The sequence below is a fragment of the Strix uralensis genome, chromosome 5, assembly GCF_047716275.1.
Source record: "Strix uralensis isolate ZFMK-TIS-50842 chromosome 5, bStrUra1, whole genome shotgun sequence".
NCBI classification, from domain to species: Eukaryota; Metazoa; Chordata; class Aves; order Strigiformes; family Strigidae; genus Strix; species Strix uralensis.
Window position 1 is genome coordinate 48,528,459 of NC_133976.1, and position 25,477 is coordinate 48,553,935.

The 25,477-nt window shown below is 40.1% G+C and overlaps 1 protein-coding gene across 1 annotated transcript in view; it reads right to left on the reverse strand.

Annotated features, from left to right (window-relative positions):
* MGAT4C (MGAT4 family member C) overlaps positions 1-25,477 on the reverse strand; it is a 495,008-nt gene that overhangs the window by 350,320 nt on the left and 119,211 nt on the right. The window contains exon 3 of the mRNA XM_074869407.1: positions 22,531-22,635. The gene's annotated coding sequence lies outside the window, so the exon portion shown is untranslated. The remainder of the gene's footprint in view (positions 1-22,530; positions 22,636-25,477) is intronic.

Below are 25,477 nucleotides of genomic sequence, written 5' to 3' on the forward strand. Positions count from 1 at the left end.
GCCTTTTGAAAACAAGATTGCTTCAGCATACTTAATACCAGCATTACTCTTTCCCTAAATACACAAAGCTACAGGCAAGGAGAAACAATAAATACTGTTTCTTTTTAAAACAATGGAGTAAAAACATCCTTTGAAAGTTAGAATAATTTTTAGAGATAGATGCATTATAATTGAAACATGAACAATTCTTTACCACTCTCATTCAATATCTGAAAACATTATGCTTTCTCCCTTCATCAAATTTGTGTTTCCTTTTCTTAACAAAATCAGTCCAGTCAACAAGAAAAAAACCTTGAGGATTTTTTGCTTCTTTTATAACCAAGACCTCAGATTATTTCAGAAGCAACGACTAATGAAGCTTCATTAACTGGGTTAATCTATCAGTTTCCATGGGAGAAGATTGAATTAAGAGGCTGCAAAATAACATCTTTCTTAAAAAAGCAAAACAAAATAAAACAAAAGCTTCTGCACCTCATCATTAGTTATCAGTAGAGAACTAGTAAATGTCATGCTGATATATATATTCTATTGAACACATTTAAAATGTACACCAGAACTTAACCATTCATTTTAAAGACTTTAGGACTAGGTTTAAGAGTCAAGCAAGATGATTGTACTTGCTCCCCTGTTCTGGTTTTGGCCAGGAGAGAGTTAACTTTCCTTGGGCTGAGAGGGAGCACAGCTGGAGGGCCAGGGCCAGATTGATCATTCGAGTATTCCATACCATGTGACATCATGCTCAGTATATAGGCAGATGCGTGCTCTCTCACACCCCTGTTTCAGTTTCTGGGTTGGCATGGCGGCATTTTCTTGTGCGGTCGGATCGCTGCTGGTGGGGGGGTGGGCTGTGTACCTGTTGTTGTGCTTGGTAAGCCACTGCTGCATTTTACCCGTTTTGGACTTCCTATTGTTATTGTTGTTTTTGTTACTATTAATATTTTTTTTTTATTCAACCTAGGAATTTCTTCTTTTGTCCCTCCCCTATTTCACCGGGGAGGGGGTGGGGGGGAAGCAAACCACTGGTCATGTGGCGATTAGCTACTGGCTGAGTTCAAACCACAGTTTTTTGGCGCCCAACATGAGGCCTGAGGTTTTGAAATAATGACAAAGGGGTAATAATGTTGATTGCTTGGCTCCTTAAGATTTTATCACCTCATTTGCAATATGTATTTCCCATGCTGTTGCTCACAGTGCATGAGAGTTGGGTTAAGATCTTGTTTTTGCTGTACTATGTGATGTTTATCTATGATGGGGTACAGTCATTGGCCCTGGGGCTATTTAAATTTGTTTTTGAGAAATACAGGAATCAGATACCCTTGGAATGTTGACGTTAACGTGGTTGTCTTACTGCTAGGAGCCACTGTGTTCCTGCATGTCGTTCAGGTTATGTTCAGCATCAAGCAACTATTTAAGAGTATCACCTGGAAATTTACCCCAAGATTGGAGAATTATGAGTGGCTGGGGGTGTGGAGTAGCATGGGCAAGTACCTAGAAGAGTGGGCACATCCAGTGTATTGGAACTTCACTCCTGCACAGGTGCAGACTTCTGAAGAACTACTGAAATATTCGGAAAATATGTTGTCACCCGGATAATTCCAGAGAGGCACAGCTCACTGCAACATGCTGGGGCCTAGCCCACACTTACCAAGTGCTATTCAACACTATTCAGTACCTTCAAGAGGAAGAGAAGGGCTCTGGATCTGTTACCAAAGTAACAGAAACTGCAGCCACTGTAACCCCGAGGACAGGCACTGCAGCTGGCCCAGAGAACCAACCCATGATGGTGTCGGTTGCTCCCATACGTAAGAAGATATACACAAGAACAGGATGAGGAGGCAGAGCTGGTGATAGTAACCCAATCCTTATCCCTGAGTGAGTTGCGAGACATGCAAAAAGATTTCAGCCGCCATCCAGGTGAGCAACTCGTTACCTGGCTGCTCTGGTACTGGGAAAGCAGGGCCAGTAGCGTGGAATTAGAGGGTAGGGAGGCTAGGCAGCTGGGATCACTGTCTAGGGAAGGGGGCATTGACAAAGCCAATAGAAAGAAGACACAAAATCTCAGTCTCTAGAGGCGACTTCTGTCAGGTGTGAGAGAGCGGTATCCCTTCAAGGAAGATTTTGTATGTCATCCGAGTAAGTGGATCACTATAGAGAGACGTATTCAATCCTTGAGGGAGCTAGACATGTGGGAGATGGTTTACTATGACCCAGATAATGCACAGCTACCCACAGATCCATGAAGTCCAATGCAACCGGCCCATGTGGCAAAAGTTTGTATGGAGCACACCATCATCATATGCCATTGCATTTGCAGTAATGGACTGGAGAGACGAAGAGGGACCAACGGTGGATGAACTGGCTCACCGACTACAACAATATGAAGAAAGTCTCTCTTCCTCCCTCGTCATGGCTGTGGAGAAATTATCTCAAGAATTCCAGCAATTTAAAGAGGACATGTCCTACTCCCCACCTGCACAGACTAGAATCTCGGCTATCGGGAGCAGTCGTTTCTCTACTCGAGAGAACCGGTATACACCACAGGGGAAGCTGTGGTATTGCCTGCGTGACTGTGGAGAAGACATGAAGAAATGGGATGGAAAACCTACCTACCTCCTAGAAGAGCGGGTAAGTGAGTTGGAAGGAAGAACAAGTCCAAAACAGGGTTCTTTTAGGAGAAATGCTGCTCTGGTTTCCAGTCATCAAGTGCCCAAACAGAGCAGAAAGTTTAGCTTTGCTCACAATCTTATGAGAAGAACTTCTGACTTGTATTCACAAGAAGTAAGTGATCAAGATGAGACTGAAACCCATGCACACCACACTAACCTATTTGTTGTTAGCGGGTATTGTGACCAATATTAGAGGGTCCTGGCCTCCAGCCAGGTGTAGGACAGGGACAATCAAGTTCATTGGTCTGTGTGGATTCGATGGCCTGGCACATCTGATGCCCAGCAGTATAAGGTTTTAGTGGACACTGGTGCTCAATGCACCATAATGCTGTCAAATTTCAAAGGAGCAGAATCCATTTGTATTTCAGGAGTGACAGGGGGGTCTCAACAGTTGACTGTATTGGAGGTAAAGGTGAGCCTAAGTGGAAAAGAGTGGGAAAAACACCCCATTGTGACTGGCCCAGAAGTTCCACGTATTCTTGGCATAGATTATCTCAGGAGAGGGTATTTTAAGGACCCAAAAGGGTATCAGTGGGCTTTTGGTATAGCTGGCTTGGAAACAGAAGAAATTAAACAGCTGTCTGTGTTACCTGGTCTCTCAGAGGATCCTTCTGTTGTGGGATTGCTGAGGGTCGAAGAACAACAAGTGCCAATTGCCACTACAACAGTGCACCAACGGCAATACTGCACCAATCGAGACTCTGTAATCTCTATCCATAAACTGATTCGTGAGCTAGAGAGCCAAGGAGTCATCAGCAAGACGTGCTCCCCCTTTAACAGCCCCATATGGCCAGTGCAAAAATCTAATGGAGAGTGGAGATTAACAGTAGACTATCATGGCCTGAATGAAGTCACACCACCGCTGAGTGCTGCCGTGCCAGACATGCTAGAACTTCAGTATGAACTAGAGTCGAAGGCAGCCAAGTGGTACTCCATAATTGGTATTGCCAGTGGATTTTTCTCCATCCCTCCGGCAGCAGAGTGCAGGCTGCAGTTTGCTTTTACCTGGAGGGGTGTTCAATACACCTGGAATCAACTGCCTCAGGGGTGGAAACACAGCCCAACCGTTTGCCATGGAATGATTCAGACTGCACTGGAACAGGGTGAAGTCCCGGAACTCTTACAGTACATTGATGACATAATTGTATGGGGTAATACAACAGAAGTTGTTTTTGAGAAAGGAGAGAAAATAATCCAAATCCTTCTGAGAGAAGGTTGTGCCATAAAGCATGGTAAGGTCAAGGGACCTGCACAAGAGATTCAGTTTTTAGGAGTAAAATGGCAAGATGGATGTCATCAGATTCCAATACAGGTGATTAATAAAATAACAGCTGTGTCCCCACTGACTAACAAAAAGGAAACATGAGCTTTCTTAGGTGTTGTGGGTTTCTGGAGACTGCATGTTCCAAATTACAGTCAGATTGTAAGCCCTCTCTATCAAGTGAGCTGGAAAAAGAATGATTTTACATGGGGCCCATAGCAACAACAAGCTTTTGAACAAATTAAACAGGAAATGGTTCATGCAGTAGCCCTCGGGCCAGTTCGGACAGGACAAGATGTTAAAAATGTGCTCTACACTGCATCCAGGGAGAATGGCCCTACCTGGATTCTCTGGCAGAGATCACCAAGGGACACTCGAGGTCGACCCCTGGGGTTTTGGAGTTGGGGATACAGAGGATCCGAGGACCACTATACTCCAACCGAAAAGGAGATACTGGCAGCATATGAAGGGGTCCAAGCTGCTTCAGAGGTGATTGGGACTGAAGCACAGCTCCTCCTGACACCCCGACTGCCAGTGCTGAGCTGGATGTCCAAAGGGAGTGTCCCCTCTACACACCATGCAGCTGATGCAACGTGGAGTAAATGGGTTTCATTAATCACACAACAGGATTGAATAGGGAGTCCCAGCCATCCAGGAATACTGGAAGTGAGTACAAATTGGCCAGAAGGCAAAGATTTTGGAATGGCACCAGAGGAAGAGGTAATGCATGCTGAAGAGTCCCCACCATGTAATAAACTACTGGATAATGAGAAGTGATATGCCCTGTTTACCGACGGGTCCTGTCGCATTGTGGGAAAACATCGAAGGTGGAAGGCAGCTGTGTGGAGCCCCGCAAAATGGGTTGCTGAAGCTGCTGAAGGAGAAGGTGAATCGAGTCAGTTTGCAAAGGTGAAAGACGTCCAGCTGGCCTTGGATATCACTGAGCGAGAAAAGTGGCCGGTGCTCTACCTTTATACTGACTCATGGATGGTGGCAAATGTGCTGTGGGGGTGGTTACAGCAGTGGAAAGGGAGCAACTGGCAGCGCAGAGGCAAACCCATCTGGACTGCTGAACTATGGCAAGATATTGCTGCTCGAGTAGAGAATCTGGGTGTGAAAGTACGCCATGTAGACGCTCACGTACCCAAGAGCCGGGCCACTGAAGAACATCAGAACAACTAACAGGTGGATCAAGCTGCTAAGATTAAGGTGGCTCAAGTACATCTGGACTGGCAACATAAGGGTGAACAATTTATGGCTCTCTGGGCCCATGACTCATCAGGCCATCAGGGAAGAGATGCAACATATAGATGGGCTCATGACCAAGGGGTGGATTTAACCATGGATGTTATTGCACGGGTAATCCATGAATGTGAGACATGTGCTATGGTCAAGCAAGCCAAACGGTTAAAGCCCATTTGGTATGGAGGATGATGATCAGAATATAAATATGGGGAGGCCTGGCAGATTGATTATATCATGCTCCCACAAAGTTGGCATGGCAAACACTATGTACTTACAATGGTGGAAGCAGCCACCGGTTGGTTGGAAACTTATGCCGTGCCCCGTACCACTGCTCGGAACTCCATTTTAGGCCTTGAGGAGAAAGTCTTAAGGTGGCATGGCACACCGGAAAGAATTGAGTCAGATAATGGGACACATTTCCAAAACAACCTCATAGACGCTTGGGTCAAAAAACATGGTATTGAGTGGATATATCACATCCCCTACCATGCACAAGCCTCTGGAAATATTGAGTGATACAATGGGTTGCTAAAAAACTATACTGAGAGCAATGGGTGGTATTAGGCAGTGGAATGGATTGCCCAGGGAGGTGGTAGAGTCCCCATCCCTGGAGGTGTTTAAGAGTAGGGTCGACATAGAGCTGAGAGATATGGTGTAGATGGGAACTGGCAGTGTTAGGTTAATGGTTGGACTAGATGATCTTCGAGGTCCTTTCCAACCTAGTTGATTTTGTGATACTGTGATTCTGTGAACTTTCAAACACTGGGACGTTCATTTAGCAAAAACCTCCATGTTAGTCAATACGAGAGGATCTGCAAAGCAAGCTGGCCCTGCTCAATCAAACCTCTTACATATTGTTGATGGGGATAAAGCCCCCGCAGAGCACATTAAAAATGTCACAGATTCATCAAGGTTGGAAAAGACTTTGAAGATCATCCAGTCCAAACATTAATCTAACACTGACAGTTCCCAACTACACCATATCCCTAAATGCTACGTTAACGCAACTCTTAAACACCTCCAGGGATGGGGACTCCACCACTGTCCTGGGCAGCCCATTCTAACGCCTAACAACCCGTTCTGTAAAGAAATGTTTCCTAATATCTAGTCTAAACCTTCCCTCGTGCAACTTGAGGCCATTAACTCTTGTCCTATCGCTTGTTACTTCGTTAAAGAGACTCATCTCCAGCTCTCTGCAACCTCCTTTCAGGTAGTTGTAGAGGGCGATGAGGTCTCCCCTCAGCCTCCTCTTCTCCAGACTAAACACCCCCAGTCCCCTCAGCCGCTCCTCGTACGACATGTGCTCCAGACCCTTCACCAGCTTCGTTGCCCTTCTTTGGACACGCTCGAGGAATTCAATGTCCTTTTTGTAGTGAGGGGCCCAAAACTGAACACAGTAATCAAGGTGCGGCCTCACCAGTGCTGAGTACAGGGGCAAGATCACTTCCCTGTCCCTGCTGGCCACTCTATTTCTGATACAAGCCAGGATGCCATTGGCCTTCTTGGACACCTGGACACGCTGCTGGCTCATGTTCAGCCTGCTGTCAATCAACACCCCCAGGTCCCTCTCTGACTGGCAGCTCTCCAGCCACTCCTCCCCAAGCCTGTAGCGCTGCTGGGGGTTGTTGTGGCCAAAGTGCAGCACCCGGCATTTGGCCTTATTGAAACTCTTACAGTTGGCCTGAGCCCATCACTCCAGCCTGTCCAGATCTCTCTGCAGAGCCTCCCTACCCTCGAGCAGATCAACACTCCCACCCAACTTGGTGTCATCTGCAAACTTACTGAGGGTGCACTTCATCCCCTTGTCTAGATCATCAATAAAGATGTTAAACAGGAGTGGCCCCAAAACTGAGCCCTGGGGGACACCACTCGTGACGGGCCGCCAACCGGATTTAACCCCATTCACCACAACGCTTTGGACCCGGCCATCCAGCCAGTTTTTTACCCAGCAAAGTGTGTGCCCATCCAAGCCACGAGCAGCTTGTTTCACCAGGAGAATGCTATGGGAAACGGTGTCAAAGGCCTTACTAAAGTCAAGGTAGACAACATCCACAACCTTTCCCTCATCCAATAAGCAGGTCGCCCTGTTGTAGAAGGAGATCATGTTTGTCAGTCAGGACCTGCCTTTTATAAACCCATGCTGACTGGGCCTGATCATCTGGTTGTCCCGCATGTGTTGTATGATGGTACTCAGGATGAGCTGCTCCATCAGCTTCCCGAGCACCAAAGTCAAGCTGACAGGTCTGTAGTTTCCCGGATCATCCCTCTGGCACTTCTTATATATGGATGTCACATTGGCCAATTTCCAATCAGTCAGGACTTTCCCAGTTAGCCAGGACTGCTGGGAAATGATGGAAAGCCGTTTGGCAAGCACCCCAGCCAGTTCCTTCAGAACCCTCGATTGTATCCCATCTGGTCCCATAGACTTGTGTGTGTCTATGTGATGCAGTAGGTCACTGACTATCTCCTCCTGGATTGCGGGGGGGGGAGTCGTTCTCCCAGTCTCTGTCCTGTGGCTGAGGAGGCTGGATTCCCTCAATACAGCAAGTCTTGTTATTAAAGACTGAGGCAAAGAAGGCATTAAGCACTTCAGCCTTCTCCTCATCACTTGTTACCATGTTTCCTCCTGTGTCTAGCAGGGGATGGATACTCTCCATGGTCTTTCTTTTGCTGCTCACATACTTATAGAAACATTTCTTGTTATCCTTTACTACTGAAGCCAGATTAATTTCCAGCTGGGCTTTAGACCTCCTGATTTCTGCCCTGCATAGCCTCACAGCCTCTTTATAATCACTGTGAGTGGCTAGTCCCTTCTTCCAAAGGCTGTAAACTTTCCTTTTCTCCCTGAGTTGCAGCCAAAGCTCCCTGTTCAACCAAGGTGATCTTCTCTGGCACTAGCTTCTCTTACAGCACCTGGGGACAGTCTGCTCCTGAGCCATTAAGACTTCCTTCTTAAAGAGTGCCCAGCCTTCCTGGACCCCTATACCCTTCAGGACCATCTCCCAAGGGATCTTGTCAAGCAGGTGCCCAAACAAGACAAAGTCAGCCCTTTTGAAGTCCAGGATGACAGTTCTGCTTCCCCCTCTCCTTGCCTCTTTAAGAATAGAGAACTCTATTATTTCATGATCACTGTGCCCTAGTCGGCCTCCAACCACCACATCATCCACCAGTCCTTCTCTGTTCACAAAGAGGAGATCCAGCAGGGCACCTTCTCTGGTTGGTTCACTCACCAGCTGCATCAGGAAGTTATTTGCCACACATTCCTGGAATCTCTGGGACTGGTCCCACTCTGCTGTGTTGTATTTCCAGCAGATGTCTGGGAAGTTAAAGTCTCCCACAAGAACAAGGGCAAGTGATCGTGAGATTTCTCCTAAATGCCCGTAGAATATTTCATCCACCTCTCTGTCCTGGGTGGGTGGCCTATAGTAGAATCCTACTACAACATCTGCCCTGTTGGCCTTCACCCTGATTATAACGCAAAGACACTCCACCCTGTCTTCGCTATAATTTGTGCTTGAAGCAATCATAACAGTCCCTAACCTACAGTGCCACCCCACCACCTCTCCTTCCTTGTCTATCCCTTCTAAAGAGCTTGTAGCCATCAATTGGCACACTCCAGTCATGGGAGACATCCCACCATGTTTCTGTTATAGCCACTACCTCATAATTTTCCTGTTTCATCATGGCTTCAAGCTCCTCCTGTTTGTTATCCATGCTGTGTGCATTGGTATACATGCACTTCAGATGGGCTGATGTCCCCAGCACCTTTTTGCATTTAGAGGTCCTAAGTCTGGTCTGACCTTTCAGAGGTGTTACCGCAGTTACTGATCCATCAATATCCCTTGCATCTTTGTTGTGCTGCATGTCTCCCTCCCTTGCCTCCACTGGAATAGTAGGATGAGGGTCATCACTGGCACAACAGCCCACAAACTGTGGTAATCTACCCTGAGGCTTATGCCTGGGAGTTCCACTTTTGTCCCCTTCCCCGTTCAAATCTAGTTTAAAGCTGTCTCACTGATCCCAGCTAACTCCTGCCCCAAGATCCTTTTCCTTCTCTGGGACAGGTGCATCCCATCTGTTACCAAAAGGTCTGGCATCCTGTATACTAACCCATGATTGAAAAATCCAAAGCCCTGCCAGTAACACCAGTCTTGGAGCCACAAATTCATCTGTTGAGTTCTCCTGTAGTCTTCCTCACCCATCCCTGCAACAGAAGGGATGTAGGAGAACACAAGGCCCTGAAATCTCTCTTCATTGATTTAGGACTTCTCCTGGTAATATTGTCACTACCTACCTGAAAAACCAAGAGAGGGTAGTAGTCCTTGGGTACCACTAGAGTGGAGAGTTTTACTGTGAGGTCCTTTACCCGGGCCCCAATATGCTGGGGAACACAGTCTGGGTTACTGCTGCATTGGGTAAAGGTAAGCCCATGTGTTACTTTTGCCTAAGGACCTTGGTGCACTTGGTAGGTAGTGCAGAAGGACAGAGATGTCCAATGTGTGCCTTAAGGAGATTTGATTTTAGGTGAAAATAGCCAATGAATTGAACTGTCAAATAACCCTGTTATTGCAGTTGGTGCCCCGCAACATCCTCCTGCCACATCCAAAGCCTCTGGCTCCACCAACTGAGCCAACTCCACCTCATTCCTCCAGCCTTAAAGACTGTCATGACAGATAGAACCCAAAGTTACAGACTAAATGAACTCAGTAGACATTTTGGAAGGATGGCCCGTAGACTAAGGGAATGATATCTGTGAGACCCGGGAAAGGGGTGGTGATTCCTTAGAATATATTTGGAACCTGAACTTAACGTCAATGGTGTAAGGGGTGGAGACTGTCCTGTTTTCAGCCAGGATAGAGTTAACTTTCCTTGGACTGAGAGGGAGCACAGCTGAAGGGCCAGGGCCTAGATTGATCATTGTAGTATTCCATATCATGTGACATCACGCTCAGTATATAGGCAGACGTGTGCTCTCTCATGCCTCCATTTCAGTTTCTGGGTCGACATGGCGGGATTTTCTCGTGCAGACGGATCGTTGCTGGTGGGGGGTTGGGCTGTGTACCTGTTGCTGCGCTTGGTAAGCCAGTGCTGTATTTTACCCATTTTGGACTTCCTATTGTTCTTGTTGTTTTTGCTACTATTAATATTGGTTTTTTATTCAACCTAGGAATTTCTTCTTTTGTCCCTCCCCTATTTCACCGGGGAGGGGGTGGGGGGGGGGAAGTAAACAACTGGTCATGTGGCGATTGGCTACTGGTTGAGTTCAAACCACAACATCCCCCAAGCAGCCACATGAAGGCTGTTGCACTGTAGATTCCAGGGCTCTAATTCTGCAATACAAATCTCCCTTACAGGAAACTCTTACTGATGAGAAGGTGGTGGAAAACCAGCAGAATTAAGTTTAACACTGTGATATTCCTGGTGTTCTTGTCACGTAGAGCTTGCTTGCATCACACACATTGATAAGAAACCTCTTGAAGTGGATGCTGTGTCAAGCAGAGCTCTACAACAGTTTGTTGTGGGTCTAGCTCTGTTCAATATTTTCATAAATTACCTGTTTAGCATAATAAAAAATAAAAATATTCTATTTCCAGACAACTAAAAACATTGGAGGACAACAAGTATACTCTAGGACAAAACCAGAAATTGCAGTTACCTCAACAAATTGCAGAACAGTTCCAGAAATATAAAATGTTTTTATTAGAGATACATGCATTTACACATAATTTATATAAATTGTACTTCTATACCTAGTGCAGAAGCAACCAACTGCATAAATACAGGCTGGCAAATTACTTGTTTGTCTTCAGTGATTTCTGAAGACAATATAGAGCTATATGAAGAGGGAAAGAAACCCCGGAAAACATGTAAAGCCAATATTTGACCTTGTTTATGACTGCAAAGAACCATCATTAGGGTGTTAAGCCTAGTTTTGGGAACTGCTGTCTAAGAGTATGAACTAAGTAGAAAGAGGTTAGAGAAAAATGATAGGAATTAATAAAGCTTTCACCTACAAGTCCTGTGATGAAAAGCTGGACTGGTTTACCCTCTCATCAGAAAACTGAGAGGAGATAAAATAGTTTTCAAACACATCATAGGCCAAGGAGGAAAGAAAAACTAGCCTTCTCCGTAACTGAAATTAATAGAACAAGAACTAATGCACTGGATTAAAAAGATTCAGAAAATGAAAAAAAAAAAAAGTACAAAAAGCAGGGATGTTGAAACATTCTAGCAGTCATATCCTTAGAACAGATCAGATAAAACAGGGATACTCCTGACAGATGTACAGTTAATACTGGCCTTAGATGGGAAATTTGTTATATCAGCTCCTAAAACATCTTTGAGAGCTATTGTTCTCTTTCTGTGTGAAAATGTGAGGTGGTTCTTGTTATGTAAAGAAACATTCCAAGCAGCTCATCACTTTAAAACTGCTACAGAGTGGTTCAGAAGCTGGCCCAGACAAAATATTCTTGTAATCTTAAAATGTGTGCTGGGTCTGAGTGGTGGGGTTTTTGGTAGCATGGGAGGGGGCTACAGCTTTGGCCCCTGTGAGAAACTTCTCAAAGTTCCCCTGATTCTAAGTCAGACCCATGTCTGGCCAAGGCCGAACCAATTAGTGATGGTGGCTGTGCCTCTGTAATCATATATTTAAGAAGGGGAATCTAGGAGGAGAAGTGGGAGTTATGAGGAAGAGTTCCGAGGAGGACACCTATGCAAACACCAAGTTCTGTGGAAGAAAGGGGGAGGAGCGGGGGAAAGTGTGCCAGTGCAGAGACTTCCCTGCAGCCCATGGTGAGAGGGCAGGCTGCCCCCTGCAGACCATAGAGGTCCACGGTGGAGCAGGTGCCCACCTGCAGCCTGTGAAGGGACCCCACACTGTAGCAGGTGGCTGTGCCCCAACAAGTCTGTGACTCTAAGAAAAGCCTACACTGGAGCAGTCTGTTGCTGGGAGAACCATGACATGTAGGAGGGACCCATGTTGGAGCAGTTTGGGAAGAGCTGCAGCCTGTGGGAAGGACTCATGTTAAAGAAAGTTCATGGAGGACTGTCTTCCATAAGATGGACCCCACAATGAAGCAGTGGAAGAATGTAAGGAGTCCTCCCCCTGAGGAGAAAGGAGCGTCAGAGACAATGGGTGATGATCTGACCGCATTCCCCATCCTCTGCCCCCTTGGTGGGGAGGAGGCAGAGAAACTCAGGAGCAAAACTGAGCCCAGGAAGAAGGGAGGAGTGGGGTTATGTTTTTTTTAAGATATAGGTATACTTCTCAACTGTCCTACTCTGTTAAATTAAGTGGTGGTGATGGTGGTGGTGTTTGAATTAAACTAATGTTATTTTTCTTCCCCTGTCTTTTGCCCATGACCTGTAACAGGTGAGGCATCCCTCTCTGTCCTTATCTCAATTCCAGAGTCTTTTGTTTTATTTTCTCCCTCCCATTCCTGATGGGGGGAGGAGTGAGCAAGCAGCTGCGTGGTGCTCTGTTGCCCTCAGGGCTCAAACCAGAACAAAATGCTAAACTATTTGTGAAATATATATGGTCCTTTACAGTTTAACAGTTACTAACAAGCTCTTCATAAGTACATTGGAATGAGGAAAACAACCATTACAATACAGTTAGCATCAGAACATTGCCACCTTTGGCTTTAAGATAGTCTGTCAATCACAACCCATCAAGGCCAGACAGTTGTTAGACTTTGGTCAACATACAAGTTTTATGGATTCTGGAGATCTAGTTCTTTTCACAGAGTTTGTGCTGGGCTTTTTTTTGTTTTGTATTGGGAGGGGTTGTTTTTTTGTTCTTTTGGGGTATTTGTTTCTTTGGTTTTTGTTTTTCTTCTTAATTGACAAGTTTGTTTCTATGCTCTGATCAATATGAAATGTTTGCAAGTTCAAATGTCAGGTCACTTGGAAACCCCATTTTCATGTCACATTACTAAGCCTTATTGTTTTAAATATAAGATGACATTTCTAAACTAAGATATTAAATTACTTCAAAAGAAAATTTCTCCCAGCAAGGAAAGTAGACTGAATATTTTATGCATATATTAATATCAAAATTCTGAAAAATCTAATACTGCTTTTCTGCTCTAATTTTATCTAGTGCTAAAGTGTGTTACTAAAACATACTTTATTAATTAAAATTAATTACTTCAGTAGGATTCAGTTTTATCAACTATTGAAAATGTATGCAGATCTCAATGATCCATTTCTTTGCATAAAATCTTTTTGCCCTTTTCACAGCTAAACATAAACACATTTCAGAAATTAGAATCACTTAGAAACTGAGGAAGAACTTTGGTAAATTTAAATGAGAAAGCATAACATAAACACAATGCATTTTAAAGAGCTAACAAATTAGAGAATTATATTTAATAATACTTTACTAAATAAGCAGTACTATTGAACAAGTAATTTCTATTTAAATGAAAATAATAATGAGAACTCCCCTGGTGCCAGTCTTCAGGAACTTTGAAATCACTGTGGACAAGTGATGATGATGGTAGTGATGGTGGTGGTGGTGAACTTTATTTTTAATGAGTCAGAGAAACATACAACTACAGATATGTCTTATTTGCTTGTACAAAATATTTTGCAATGAATATTGCCTCCACTTCACAGATTCAATTTTCACCAAGATTTCTCGATAAAATAGATAGGAAAGATCATGAAGCCAGCTAAAGGACTGTGAAGTAACAACTGATTGTAAAAAAGAGTTCTTAATGTTCTTTTAGACTTTACAGTAAACATTCAAGTCAAGAAAACACTGGTATAATTGTTGTGTGAGAAAGAAATGTCTACTAATATATTTATCTAGTAAATATATTATTTCGTATTCTGAACCAGTAGCATATTTCAATAGCACCTGAAGAAATTTATTCATTACTAGAAAAAATGAAACAAGTAAGTTGCTTTTTTTTTTTTTTTTTAAAACAATCCATCTTGAACAATAGTCATGATATAAAACTATAAAAATGTAGATTATTCTTAGAATTTTAGAATGGCTGGAGTTTTGGGAAAGCTAAAGGCCACTTAATCAAACCTTGAAGAAAACTATGCTTGTTTGACAAAGTCTGCAAAAAACCTCTTATTTGTTCTGTATTACAGTGTTAAGGATGTTTGTTAGATGGTTGTTGCAAAAGGAGCAATCCTCACTTCTTTCCCATTCCATTTTCTCTCTCTCTCTCCCACTCCTGCCATGTGGTGTTGCCTCCTCACTTCTGGCATTAGAGTGACCCCTCAGAGATGTGAGTATGCAGGATTTGGGTTTTTTTCCTATATCTAAATCTAATCTTTTTCTGATCTAAGCCTACCAGGTGAATTATTTCACAAAGGGTTCAGATGAGTGATTACATTATGGTGTAATAGAGCTAGAAGTAATATACAGCTGAGAATACAAAAGAAAGTAAGTAAAAAGGACTGGTATCTCCAGTGAGCTGTTAAATTTGCTCAGCTATATCGCTGCTCTGTAATCAGATCATTGTTGGGTTTTTATATATATAAGAAATTTTATATTTATTTATATATATTATATATTTATATATATTTATATTTATTTATATATATTTTTATATATATAAATATATATATAAAAAAGTGTGTGTGTATGTATAGGTTGGTTTTACACTTCATATTAAGGGAAATTGTATATTGAAATCAAGAAAAAAAGAATAATTTTAGAACAACTAGTATGTTGTTGCTTTTAGAGGTATCTAATCTGCAACTGCTGGAACTGATAAAGTGAAAAGAAATAAACCAAGACAATTTAAAAAAATATTTTAGCCTTTTTAAGGGGCACTTTCTTTGCTAAGAAATAAAAAGATATTTTATTCTTGCATATTTGAAACCCTTTGTCCTGGTTTAGCTAAGATAGGATTAAGTTTCCCCAACAGTGGGGGGAAGCTCTAGCCAGGTTATTCAGATACCATGCTGATGTCACATCCTGGTGCCATAGCGCGAGACGGTCGGTTAACACGTGTGTTATGCCATTGCTCTGCTCTCACTGCTGTATTGGTAGATATCTTGCTCTGTTCATTGTTATTACTGTTACTGTTATTGTTGTTGTTTGTTGTGTTGTTGTTGCATTGTTGTATTAAACCTGTCCTTATCTCAGCCCCAGGGCTTTGTATTTCACTCCCTTTGTGGGGGAGGGGCAGCGGCCGCATGGTCTCAGACCCCGGCAGGGACTAAACCACCACACCCTTCTAATACACCACGAGGAAAGATCCCATTTCCTCAGTAAGCAAGAAGCACCTTATGACTATCTGCAAGTCACCTCTTTCCCAAGAGGAGCTTTAACATCTTAATTTCTTCCTTCTTTGTACAACCCCACAAAATGAACTAGGAAATAGACAGTTCCACAAAATTCCAGTCTGCTTTACAGTACCTGTGAGTACGCAGCCAACACTAACAGTTATAGAATATTAAAAATATATAAGAATATAAGAATATAAAAATAGGGAAGACAAATTTGAGACAGTTGTCAAGATGCATACTGAAGAGAAATTATTTCTTGTTCAGACTAGAAAACTGAACAAATTACTATTAGACAAATATGTTAACCGTTATTTTACCATATTCAGAATTTGGTAAATTTAGCCTTATTTAAGCTACAGTCTTTCTAATATATCAGCAAATATTCAGTTACAATTTATTACATTTCATCCTCTCTTTGTACTTTCTATCACATAGTGTCAGCCATTAACTTAATTGTACAACCACTGCCAATTTTCATTCATGCATAATAGATAAAGTCTGGGAAGATCAGGTTATTTCCTCATAGTCCCAGAAATTAACAACCCTACCCTATTTCCTATCTTTTCAAAGAAGAAAAAAAATATTCATAACATACTTTCTAGATATTTGATTTTTCTTCTACATAGATGTTTTCCCTTGATGTTTTCTCCTTCTGAAGAGGTATTAGTTTTTAGTTATTATCTGTAATAAAAGTACCTATAAAAAGTACACATACTCACTAGGCAATACACTCTGAGAAATCAAGTTTCTGTGATCACTCAGTCTTTAATTTCTTTCACCCTTAAGAATGTTTCTGTTATTATCTGTATCTACTTTCAGTTATTCCATGTTAATTATCTCTTCAGTCCAGCAGTTTAAGATACGACATTATAATGTTCAAGGGTGTAGTGCTCTAGCATGAAAAGTTCTTGCTCAGGACATAAGCATGACCATGCAACTCCAGGGATCATAAAAAAAAAAAAAATCTTACAGATTTGGACTCATCCAGAAGTTCTTTAAAAAAGAACACTTTGGGAAAATCAGTTTACAATATGATGACACTCAGGCTACCAAAATATCAACTAAAAAGAGTGTGAATGGAATATTCAATGACTTTATTCAGTAACAAAAGTTATAAAGAAAGCTCCTGTTGACAGGCAACCATTTTACAAAGTAATACTGTTCTTTACAAGCTGAGTGTTATATATATTTTTCTCTGCTCATTGAGTACAGTTTCCTGCTGCTAAAAACCTGAGCTTAATTTCTCAGTGTCAAACCACTGCTGATCCTTGCATTCCATGCCAGCTTTCAAAGCAGACTATTTGTTTTGCAGAAACTGTGTACAATATTTTACTAAAAGGGCAGTTGTCTTATTGTTCCTAAGAAATAAAAAAAATATATATTTTTTAAACCAGTAACTATTACTCTGTTTATTCAACATTTGTTAAATAGGAAATGACCTTTTAGATAATATTTCCCTTTCTCTTTCACACACTTTTAGTAATACAACTCTTCACCTCCTAGTCTCTTTTGGTTAGTGATCATTACTCCAAGAAATTTGTGTCGCCTTACTGATTTATAAGTATAGATATGATAAAGTTCACATTTATTGATTGTTCTAATGTGATGAAGTCTCTTCACGCTACTCTTAGGTCCTTACAACAAAACAATGTTCAGAGACAAGAATTTGGGATCCTTTCCCTTCCCTAAACAGGTCTTGTAATCCTAGACAGCAGACAACAAAATCTAGAAATTATCTGCAAAACATAGAGAAATAAAAGCCTTTAAGCCACTGTCACTGACTTCTGGCTTGTTATATCTCTCCTTATGTGTTAAGTAAACTACCTAAGAATTAAAACCTACTGATTTAGTGTGAGAGACTGAAATGTCAAATGAGTGTCTCAAAGCTTACTTGTGTGTGTGTGTAAACCTCAAGGACAAGCTGTGGTCTTTGGATTAGTCTAAGGAATGTCACCCAAGGAAGCAGGAGTGTATTGAAGGATGCACCCCCCACTCCCTTGCAGTTGCATTGTCAGACTCCTTAGATAAGCCTCAAAGGGGGAGACATGGACTGAGTGAAACCAGATGTTTATTACTGGCTCCATCATGTAAGCCCAATACTTTGTGGCTCTATTGTGTACACCAGACAGCATGCATGCCTTGCTAATGACTTCGCGCCTTCGTCATTGAACTGATTAGAGGTGAGCATTTCTGCCCCAGAAGCTGGATGACTGCTCAAGAAGCATGAAGCCAGCAAAAACCTGTGGAAACAGAGGAAAAAACGAAGGTGGGCAGATATGCTAATCAGCTGATAAGATGAACTTAAAAGGCAACAGAGAACTTTGGTGGTGGGTGCACCCACCACCAAAGAGGACCAACAGGATGCTGCTAGATCTGGGTGCACCCACTACCAAAGAACTGAAGACTGAGAACCAGCAGGAAACTGCTGGATCCATGGTGGTGACAATTCTTGCAACTCTATTCTGCATGCTTGCTCGATTTCTCTCTTTTCCTTCCATTTTGTCCTATCGCTACCACTCTTCACTTTTAATAATAAAAGCTGTTTTGGGTGTACCGCATTTGACCTCGTTTGTGTCTTAATCTCGCTCTCGGGATCATATCGAAACCTCCCCTGTTATTGGATCAGGACATTTAGCATTATCAGTATTTTAAGATTTGAAATATGAGATTAGTTCCTAATCTCAGAATCATCCAGATTTTCCATTTGTTCTCATCCAGATTTTCACTAGTAGTTCCGTAATTTCTCATAACTAACAATGGTTTTATTATACAGTTGCAGGATTTTTTTTAAATACCAGAAATATCAGAAGTATTAAAAAGGAGTTTTCATTCACATAGGGACTTTCAGGTTGGGGGATTGTATCTGAACCCAAATTGCATTCAGTAATTGTAGCAAATTCCCTCTAAACTTTACACCTGAAGCAGATGGAAGGAGATCAATCCTTTCAAGTTACAATAGTTTATGATGCTCATCTGCATTTTAATCAGATATAAAGAATTTATTCCTGAAATACATCAGGAAACACTATTTTCATCTCCTGAACTGCATCAGAGAGTTTACAGCCAATCAAGTAAAATATGTTGCACATTTTCACTTTGTATATTTTTCTCTCTGGTGCACGCAATGTTACATGGATATAGGTGTCAGTGATTTTATTAGCATCTGTATATAAGGCTATCAAAATAGAAACTAGAAAGTGATTTCATATCCCAAATCCACTTTGTTAAGGATTTAACTCCTAAGCTCAACAAAAAAGATGAGTTTATGTTTACATTAGATACATCAGATATTGTTATTTTATTCAAAATCTAATGTAATATAATACCAGCACGTAGATAAAGAAGGTCATGTATAGTCAGAGACTAAAAAAACTGCATGATTTGACAGTACAGAGAATAAAACCTTGTCATGTTTCTTCCTGTGACCAGAGAGAGCATGAACTGGAATTAGTTTTGTCGCACACAAAGACTGAATAGCAAAATTCACCACCTGAAAAAGTATCTCATGTTCCTGGTAAATAAGTACAAGATTGGTATTGCCAAAACATTCCTATACTGACAATTATTTCAGGAAAATTGTTTTCTCTGTTGAATTATATAAATTAATGAATTTATAAATTTTATATATATATAATAGATATACATATATAAAAAATATATATATGTATAAATAAATGAATTCATAAATTAATAGTAAGCCAAGTGTAAGTGAAATTCAGTGGCCTAGAAAAAACTATGTGTCAACAGATTGCTAACACTAGTTTATTTAATTCAACTATTGGAGAAAATAAATTCAAATAAAAAATATTAAGAATCTATTTGCAAACCATATTATCTGAAGTATTAGTTATTACTAATAGGAAGCAAAGATTTTGGAGAAGGAATACGGAACAGAAACCTGTCTCAATCACCTCATTAAAAAATTACCTGTATTGGTTGCCACAAATACTAGAGGCGGAATAACTGATGATAATACCTATTAACACTAAATGAATGCTTGGTTCCTAAGTAATTCTTTCATTTTTTTCATCCAATAAGTTATTTTTTGAGTTTTGACTCGTTCTATTTATCTGGAGCATAAATGGACATAATGACATGAGTCTTATTAGTTTCTAGGCTCTGTTTTGACAGGATCGATTAACACGTGCTTCAAAAAGATGTAGAAGTATAGTGCAATAATTAATTGACAGCAATCTGGATGTAAAACCAACATCATCATAATATTGGGTCTGTGGTTCTAATTTCCTAATAGTTTGGTACAGTAGGGATAATATTTTTTTTCTCCAGAGACTTCTCTCCACTATCAATTTCTTGACACTAGTATTAATGCATAATTAGTGGTTTTATTATTCTAGGTTGTAGTCTTTCATTATGATGATTTTTATTGTGCTTATAAGATTCAGACAGAAGCCTATTCAGTCACATTCCCTAAAGTTCCAAGGTAAGTATGAACTCTGTTTCCACAAAGTATCTTACAGTATTACAGAGATCTATATGTTATTTTTTAGTACTGATACCTATAATGGACTGAGTGAATATGGGCCTTGTGTAATAATTAATTTTGTTCCACTGAATTATCCAGTTCCTGTTTTCCTTCAGATAGAATCAGACATCAAACCACCAGTAGAAACTGTTAAAATTCTTGTTAAGATAACAATTATTAGAAGATCCACTTAGCAACTTTCTTCACACTGCGATTGCTCAGAATGGATGCATCGTATTTCTAGAGTTATTTATTCTTTGGATTTGCATGTTTTCATAATATTGACAAGGTTTCTTATCTTAATGTAATATGTAAATATAATGACAGGTCAGTGGAACATTGGAAGAGGCAACACATGAATGACACCGTTCTAGGCCATGACAAGAGAGATTACTTTCCTGGGAAAAAGTTTTCAACAATTGATTTTACTAGTGTTATGAATTGAAATCAGATTTTTCTGTGTCAATAACGAAAAGATCAACAGAAGACTTATAAGCAGATAAGAAATGAGGATAATGCTAGAAAAGAAGTTAACAGGAAAGTAAAAAGATTAAAACAGATCTCTGATATCACTGTGTCTTAGTGGAAAAAGACATTCAAGCCAAATTTCATTATTAATGGCATAGCAAAATCAATCATAATAATAATAGCAGATGGAGTGGTGTGCATAATATTGATAAAGAACTTCAGGAAAATAGATTTCCTTCAAAACAATCCGATAAAATATTTTGTAAATAGCAGCTTACATAGTTTAGAACAGTATTTTAAACACATTTTCTCTTTTATAAGTCATTCAGTATTTTTTGCATAATCATTAGGAGTACTTTGTATGAGGAGGATTTGGGAATTCTGTGTAAAGATGAGGAATGTTTTCCAAGTGTTTTCAAACACACAGACACACAATAGAATCATAGAATGAATGTTTTGGGTTGGAAGGGACCTTCAGAGATCATCTAGTCCAACTCACTTGCCATGGACAGGGACACCTTCCACTAAACCAGGTTGCTCAAAGACTCGTCCAACCTGACTTTGAATGCTTCCAATGATGGGGCATCCACAACTTCACTGGGCAAGCTGTTCCAGTGTCCCACCACAGTCATTATAAAAAATTTCTTCCTTCTGTCCACTCTAAGTCTACCGTCCTTCAGTTTAAAAGTGTTGCCACTTGTTCTATCACTACAGGCCTCTGTAAAAGGACTTTCTCCATCATTCTTATAACCCCTGTTTATATATTGAAAGGCTGCAATAAGGTCTCCCTTAAGGCTTTTTGTCTCCAGACTGAACAATCCCAAGTCTCTCAGCCTTTCTTCATAGGAGAGGTGTTCCAGTCCTCCAATCAGTTTCATTGCTCTCTTCTGGATTGTCTTTAAAAGGTCCATGTCTTTCTTGTACTGGGTACCCCAGTACAAGAGAAAAGTCTTCTTTTAATAAACAGTACTCCTTGGAATATGTTGTATATAACTAACCCTGAAAGCTCTTCTTATTGCTCTCATAACCAATCACCAAAAATGGTGATTTTTAAATCATTAATGAACTTTCTCCTTGAGGCAGTATCTGACCCACAAGTATGTAAAGGATGAGAAATGGCTTTCTGAAGCCATTGAAGAAATGCTGATTTATATAGCATTCATTTAATTCATCTTGATTTATATTAATTTTTTAAGTAAACATTTTACATATTATGTTTAGTGTAAAGGACTGATTACATAGATATTCTTTCCCTAACCTGTCTGGCAAAATCAGTGTACTTGGTGACACTGGTTTTACTGAGGCTTATTTCACAAAAGACATCCAACATCATGTAAATAACCAAGACCTGACATGACAGGTTTGTCAGTCTTCTGCTTATTTAACTCTTTCCATTTCATTTGATTATTTCAATTAAGGTTGTCCAGTCTTTGTTTTCTTCTTCAGAAGAAAAATAAACAAAAAACCCCAAACAAACAAACAAAAATTCAAAGAACTACACTCACCTTATTTGTAAATCCACAAATGAAGCAGAAGAGTTATATGAAGCACCCCACTTTTCATTTGCCCTCCTATCACATCTAGTAGATTTGAAAACTTGAATTCTTGTTTTAATGATCCCAAGTCATATAGAGAAAAATTTGTTTGCAATTCCATTTCTTTATTTCCTTTATGTAGTTTTTTTTTCTTTTAACTTACAACTTCCTTATCAGGGAGTGTAGTGATAAGATGAGGGATAATGGTTTTAAATTGAAAGATTTAGATTAGATATAAGGAAGAAATTTTGTACTGTGAGGGTGGTGAGACACTGGAAGAGGTTGACCAGAGAATTTGTGGATGTCCCCACCCTGGCAGTGTTCAAGGCCAGGTTGGACGGGTCTTTGAGCAACCTGGTCTAGTGGAAGGTGTCCCTGCCTATGGCAGAGGGATTGGAACTAGATGATCTTTAAGGTCCCTTCCAACCCAAATCATTCTATGATTCTATGATTAGAAACTACCACAAACAAATTAAACAAAGCAATAACTTTTGAAACAGATAACAAAAGAACAGTTTCCCTTGCAGATGTCAGATGTTTTAATACATAATATTAATAAAAATTTGTATTAAATACAGAGGTTTCTGTTCTCTTAAAGTGATTTTCTTTAAATTTCACTTACCTTTTAACCTTGCCAAATCTATCAGTTTTCTGAAGGGCTTGACAGTAAGTGTCAATGTCACACAATGAAATCCAAGCTACAGCTGCTTCACTAAAAAGAGTCTGCAGAGAAAAAAGAAATCCATGTAAATCCGAATACTTTCCTTTCTCTCTCTCTCTTTTTACCCAGTGGTTCACTTTATATAATCATTTTATTGTGTATAAAATAGCTAAACTTGGTCAGGTTAACATTCTCTTTCTTGGTGCTAACATGGGTTGATTCACATGCTGTGAATGAGTAATTCATGAGAAGCAAAACTTTTCAGAGAGTAAATGGATATTCTGGGGGCAGAACTACAGAATTTTACATTCCTTACTTGTGGTGGCTGTTCTGGGAGAATTCTTACACATACCTCTCATTGTTTCAGTGGAGCAGTGACATTTCCATATGTATATAAAGATTAAAGCTGTAAAAGTGCAAGACAAAACTGAATGATCCTTTTTTCAAACTAGAATAAAACAGAGCCATGGCTGTATATTATTTTCTGTTTCTCATTTATGTGATGAAGTGTTTTAGTGGTCTAGCTGACAAACACGTGCACACAGTCCATTTAGAATGATAAGAGAATGATAGAATTATCATTCTGAATTGTGAATGGTTTGGGATGGAAGAGACTTTTAAGGATCATCTAGTTCTTTCTGGGTAAATTGTTCTTTTTAGCTGGTTTCAAAAAATAGAAATTAAATTTGAGGTGTTGTTTGGGGAGAAAAATACTTCTGCTCTATAGCAGAGAAGGACTCAGATATTTAAGAATCACAGAAAGTTATTAACTAAGCTGCTCTTAGTTGCTTCTCATCTATTAGTAGTTGCCTTTCCACTATAACATGGTGCCTGAAGTTAAACATGTCATGCAAGCATACCATGCACACTGTCATACAGAACCCATGAAGCACCTCCCTCTTCCCTTTAATAGATGTTTTCTAAACTGCAGAGTTTGAAAACTGTCTTGATTGAAAAATGGGGGCATAATGCATAAAGATTCAACTTTCTGTGAGATGACAGGGCATTCAGGCAGAACTATGTTTATTTTCTATCAGTGCAAATCAAGCAAGAATGTTTAGTTGAAATATTACAGCTCAGACTGCTACCCCCAGCGATAGGATACATCTAATTTTCATTTTCCTTTTGGGAACTATTTATGCTGACAAACTTATGTTTTTAGCAGATAGAAAAATGTACTTCCAAATGTATATCAAAACTATTTTTTTAAATAGAGTTTTAGAGGAAATGCCTCTTTACATTAGACCTAGAAATATTTTTTTTGAGCCTAAAATTTACCAGTCAAAAAATAAAACAAAATCCAATGAGGGGAATAACAAAATTTAATGAATTTTCTAGTACTACTGTCTCTCTATCCTATTCTCTGAGACAGAGTGGTCTAGACTGACATTTTAAGTCTAGATTAAGATTTTTGTAGTACATAAGAAGAGACACTTTTAAACAAGTGGCTCAAAGCTTGTAAAATACAATTATGAGTAATGTATAAATCTAGAGTGATTCAGGTACTTCAAATTTGGATTTTTCACAGGTTCTCATAGGAAGCAAGAGAAAGAATTTTGGGGGAGAACTTGAACTCCTCCAAGTTCTTATCCCATTTGGGGCTAACAATTTATAGACTGCACACAATAGACAGAAGCATTCACAGAAATCTCACTATACATTTAATAAAACAACCTAAACAGTATGTTAAATTTCAGTAGTTCTGTTATGTCTCCTGCTCAGTCTGCATATATGATATTCTGTCTCACAGAAGAGATATAGCGAACACTCCTGAATACAATGATAAATTAGCAAGAACCATTATTGTCTAGGTATGCCTGTGCTTGGCCCTTTCTTATGCTCTTCTTCAGATTGTGGGGAATATAAAATTACTTACCTAATTTAGGAACAAATTCCTACAAAAAAGGACAAAATAACTGATTCTGAAGATGTGTATCAAAGGCAAACTTTTATTACTGCAACACAGTAACAGGTTGTGTGCATAATTCAGCTGTTTCCTGTTTAAACATGCATAAAATCCATAAGACACTGTCTCTGCTGTAGTTTTCTGGACTTGGGTAGGTGCCTTTAAGAGACAAAGAACTTCAGGCTTTTGTTTCTTCTGTGACAAGTGTTACATAAGGTGCTCCTCCTGACCTTCTTAGTTAATGTTCTTTTGAATAGCACCTTACTCTTAGTATCTCACAGAGCAGATCAGATTTGTCCAGCATTCACTCACTGGTTAGGTGTTGAGCATCACTTTCCCTGCAGAAAATAGTCTTGGAACAAATAGACATAGGTTCATGTGACAGTATCAGATAATATAATTCTCTAAAGGTTTCTTGCCAAAGTATACAGCACAGATGAAGATCACCAGGTAATATGATAAACACAATGTTTTATTAGCAAACAAATTTTTTGTTTTGTTTTGTTTTGTTTTTAATACAGGTACTGGTCAAAGTGAAAACAAACAAAACCAGTATGGGAGTATCTTTCAAAAGAACCTATACATGTACCAGTACTAATTCAAGTTAATCCATAAGAGAAAGATTTTCCCTCTCAAATAATAGGTTTTACTTAAATTCAATATTTATGACTGAAATAAATTACAGAATCACACAGAATCGTCTAGGTTAGAAAAGACCTTGAAGATCATCCAGTCCAAACGTTAACCTAACACTGACCGCTCACAACTACACCATATCCCTAAGTGCTATGTCGACTCTACTCGTAAACACCTCCAGGGATGGGGACTCCACCATCTCCCTGGGCAGCCCATTTCAACACCTAACAACCCGTTCTGTAAAGAAATGCTTCCTAATATCTAGTCTAAACTTTCCCTGGCGCAACTTGAGGCCATTACCCCTTGTCCTATTGCTTGTTACTTGGTTAAAGAGACTCATCCCAAGTTCACTGAAACCTCCT